Here is a 4,797-nt window from a genome sequence, read left to right on the forward strand (position 1 = left end):
TAGATTTCTTCATCTTTGCATGGCTAATAGGGCACCCTAAGTAGATTATGGGGAACTTACCTCTCACAAAACCAGTATCTTCCTCCACCTCTTTTATCATAGTATTACCAGCTTTATTAAACATGTAGAAGTAATTCTTATTACTCTTTCAAGGTATTCATAATAAGAGCAATTGATTTCTACTCAAAATCAACAAATATGATTGTATCATTTAAATAAGTAAGATGATTAATTTCTCACTCCATTTTGGCATCCCATAGCCTTTGAAGTCAGCCTTAGAAAACAACTGGTTTAGAGCTCTAGTGAGCACAATGATAATAAATAAAAAGCCAGGGGATAAAGGATACCCCTGCTTCACCCTCTAGAAGAGTGAAAGAAACCATGTACTTGCCCATTAATTAGTATAGAGTACCAGTTATTGGCAATCAGTCTCCAAATCACATCAACCACCACTGAATTAAAGTCCACATGTTTAAGTACTTTAACTAAGAAACTCCAATTCACCCTTTCTTAGGATTTAGCCGTACCAACTTTATCACAACATTGGATGGCTTTCCTCTTTTCCTAATATCTGTGACAATTTCCTGAGCTAGTAGTACATTTCCAAAAATGCTTCTACCCTTCACAAAATCAGCTTGGTTCACAGAAATTATCCTTGATAATAAGCCTTCCAGTCTATCATGTATTGTTCTAAAAATCACCTTATTTATGAAATTACTTGGAATAATAGGCCTTAAGTCTGAGAAGGTCTGAATGGTCTCCTTCTTAGGCAACAAGACCAAATTAGTGAGATTTAGGAAGGGTTTTTCCCCGAAAAAAGATTGAACAATACCTGCAATTAGGGGTGTACAAACCAAACCGACGAACCAAATCAAACCGAAAAACAAAATCGATTTGTGGTTTAGTTTGGTTGGTTTGGCGGTTGAAAAAAAAACCGACCACTCTTGGTTTGGTTTGGTATTAAAAGAAAAAAAGTCAAACCAAACCGACATAATATATATATATATATATATTTTTTATTTATAGATAAAAATATTATTTATAATCTACTTTGTTAATATATTTTTAGTTAGTTTATAGTTTTCAATGTTTATATATATTGTTTCAATTTGGGCTTATAAAATTTTGTATATATATATAATTTTATTTCATTTAAAGATAAAAAATATTATTTATAATCTACTTTGTTAATATATTTTTAGTTAGTTTATAGTTTTCAATGTCTATATATTTTATTTCAAATTTGGGCTTGTAAAATTTGTAAATATTTTGTTTTGTATTAAGATCCGAAGTTACAATTATATTGTTATAGTTTTTCAAATTCGAAGTGAACAATTTACTTTGTAAATATTTTATTTTGTATTCAGTTTGCCTCTAGCCTTTAATCTTATTAATTTAACATAATGAACGTTGATATTTCAAAAAAAACACTTTGTACTCATGTGAATTTTACCGTCTTTTCGAAAATTTCTATTCATTTAACATTTTTTTAGTTTAGCTTATCACACAGGTAAGTGAAAATATATTTGATCTCTTTTTCAAATACCATATAGTTGTAAAAAACTGAAAAAAACCGAAAGAACCGACTAAAGCCGAAACCGAAAAAACCAATTTTATGTGGTTTGATTTCTCTTTTAGATTTAATAAACCAACATAATTGGTTTAGTTTTTTTTTCCAAACCGTCTTATGTACACCCCTTCGTGCAATATCAGCCCCTACTAGCTCCCAACAGTCCTGAAAGAAGTGTCTTATAAAACCATCAGGACCCCATCTACCCATTAAGCTCAAAAATCATTTTTTTAATCTCACTCTCTTCAGAAATTGCATGCAAGAGTTCATTTTCTTCTGCAGTCACAAGATGCTGGATATTCTATGATAAAGAAAAATCACTATTAAAGTTGGTTCCAGAAAATTGATTCTGAAAGAAACTTATTGCTTCATCTTCCACTTCATCTTCTCCTTAAGCCCATGGACTATCTACTTTCATTATTATCTGATTATTCAATCTCCTCTTCTTGCATCTGACCAGGCCATGAAAATATTTTGTATTCTTATCTCCCTCCGAATACCACTTGATGTTTGCCTTATGTATCCAAAACTCCTTCTCATAGTGTAGATACAACTAATATTCAACATGACATTGGTGTAGCATAGCTCTATTATATGAAGTAGGAGATTCTCCTTCATCCTAACTATTTCTTCTTTTATCAATAGTTGCTTGACTATGTCAGCAACTGCTCCCTGCTCCATTTGGCTAGTGCCAGTTTTGTTCTTTTTAATCTCAACTTCCATTGTATAAACATATCTTCATATTGGTCTTCAGTCTTCACTCTAGCTAGCCTTCACCACATCTTTAAAACCAGTCCTGTCGGTCTAAAATTTTAAAAACCTAAATGGTTTTATACAATTTTGTACCAGACCACGACAAGTTAGTAGCAAAGGTGCATGGTCAGACCCTGTCCTTTCTAGCTGTTGTAGTTCCATGTTGCCAATCAGATCATGTAACTTCTGACTAATTAAAACTCTATCTAATCATTTAAAAATGCATTTGACATCTGCTCTTCCATTCCACTAAGTAAAGGGACTTCCAGAGAAATTTATATCAAACAGATCACAAGAGTTGATACAGAAAGCAAAATCCTCATATCCTTGGATATATACGGGAAGACCTCCTATCTTTTCATCATTCCCTAAAATTACATTGAAATCTCCCCTACCATCCAAGGCTCTGAATAATGATCACTATTAAAATATAAATCATTCCAAAGTTCTATTCTCTCCTCTACAGAACATTTGGCATATATCATAGTAGTTAGCATTTGTTTTCCATCTTCCAAAGTGAGTTGAAGGGTGATTTTCTGGTTAGTATCTGAGATCACCCCTACTTGAATGTGGTCCTTCACAAATACCCAAATTTGTCCATTTGAGTTTTAATTCACATACTTCATTCCTAACCTCCTCTTGAAGTTTTGTATTTGTCTAGCATCTTGAAATGGTTCCAGCAAAGCAATTAGGAAGAATTTATGGTGTTTGTGTAACATTTGAACTCTGTAAAATGCATTTTGAATTCTCACAGACCTTATGGCATGTATTCATGTTGGTTGAACATCAACCTCCTTTTTAGATTTACATTTTTTGCATTTAGATAACAGTAAAGGAGAGCCCCCAAGGCCTAGCTCAAGTGGCAAAAGGTGGAGGATTTGTGGCTTAGGTCGCAGGTTCAAGCCCCACACCATGCAAAGCGAAGCCCGGTATTTAAGTGGAGAAAGGTAGAGGGGCGGGCCCATTATCCACCGAGTTTAGAAGGCTGTGATTGGTCCAAAGGGCGGGTCACAGACGGATTTCTCGGTTATCAAAAAATAAAAATAACAGTAAAGGAGAGAGTCCAGCATCTTTACATACCTCAACTGCTTTTTGATCACTATTTACTTCATCCTTAACTCCTATGAATTCTATACCATTCGTATCCTTGCTCTCCACCTCTTTATCTTCTTGACTTTGATGCGTGTAATTTCTCCACAGGGGCTGACTTTGCACTACTAACCATTACTGCTGACCTGTTAAGCTTTGTTGTTGTTGATATATCAAGAACTAGTGCTGATGGATCTGCAATTTGAAGGGGTACTTGATATTCTGCCTCAGCTAACTCTTTGAAGATTAATATATCTTCCTCTTCTTTTTGATATGTCTGTACTACTACAATAGCACCATATTCCTGTATATTAGGATGCTTGAAACTACTAACATTGGATTTTGCTCTGCAGATGCAACACTCAGCTACCTCTCACCTTCTCCAGTCTCTGCATCTATTCTTACTCGTTGATGTTGAGATTTTTGACCCAGCAACTCCCTTATTTCCCCATTATGATGTGTGGCTACTTTATTAATATTTTCTTGCTTTGTGGTTCTATTACTGCTGCTTGTTGATTCCCCTCTCTTTCTTTGATAATTGGCAAAATCATTTGTTATTCACTCCTTTGTAGATGAATGATGGTGTCATTTACTAATTTTTCCCTGGCTTCTGACTTCACTAGGTTTATCAGTGCTATCATTTACCCTAGTAGATTCCTCAGGATGCATCTCTTCATTCTTCTCAAACAGAGAAGCAAAAGCATTATCAGCGCTATCTCTTGGGCCTTTTACATGGACAGGTTTTCAGTATTTCTGAATTACTCTTCTCCCTCTTGTTGCAAAATCATTGCCTTGTTCTTCATTGTTGCTACCTTTATGCCCTTGTTATGTATCCTTATCCTTATTTATCTCAATTTGCCTCAGTTCAGGATGGAAGCTTCTGCACATTTCCTCCCCGTGACCTTGTACTTTACATTGTTTACAATATTTGGGAAGTATATCATATTGGATCTTAACTCTTTATATTCTAGACTCAGTTGTCTTTTTGTTAATGATCTCTATTTCCACATGTTTAGGAAAATCACCTAACAGGTCCACTTGCCCTTGACCCTTGCACAATTAGGCCTAGTTTTATTAATTATAGCCATATCTAAATGTAATGGTTTTCTAACAGCCGTAGCTAATGAAAACAAAGGCTCTTTCACAAAGTATGTGGGTTTTAGATCCGAAAAAGAAATCCATGTCATAGCTTGTGTAGTCTCTTCGTCAACCTTAAATTTAGCATCATATATTAGTGGCTTCATAGTATATGAATATTTGTCCTTAGCCAAAATACAGTATATGCCTTTTGACATCAAGTTTGTGAAATCTGCTATTCCTCAATAGGCCTATTTAACACTCCCCTTTAATCACTGTCGTGGAATACTAGTGCGGAGTTCTTCCGA

General features: G+C 34.6%; 1 long non-coding RNA gene across 1 annotated transcript; it reads left to right on the plus strand.

Annotated features, from left to right (window-relative positions):
- Positions 1 to 3,526: 3,526 nt before the first annotated feature.
- LOC125869230 (uncharacterized) lies at positions 3,527 to 4,560 on the plus strand. Its single transcript, XR_007446788.1, has 2 exons — positions 3,527 to 4,152; positions 4,277 to 4,560. It is a non-coding gene; the product is annotated as an uncharacterized LOC125869230 (long non-coding RNA).
- Positions 4,561 to 4,797: the final 237 nt, after the last annotated feature.

Source organism: Solanum stenotomum, chromosome 1 (assembly GCF_019186545.1).
Source record: "Solanum stenotomum isolate F172 chromosome 1, ASM1918654v1, whole genome shotgun sequence".
Taxonomy (NCBI): Eukaryota; Viridiplantae; Streptophyta; class Magnoliopsida; order Solanales; family Solanaceae; genus Solanum; species Solanum stenotomum.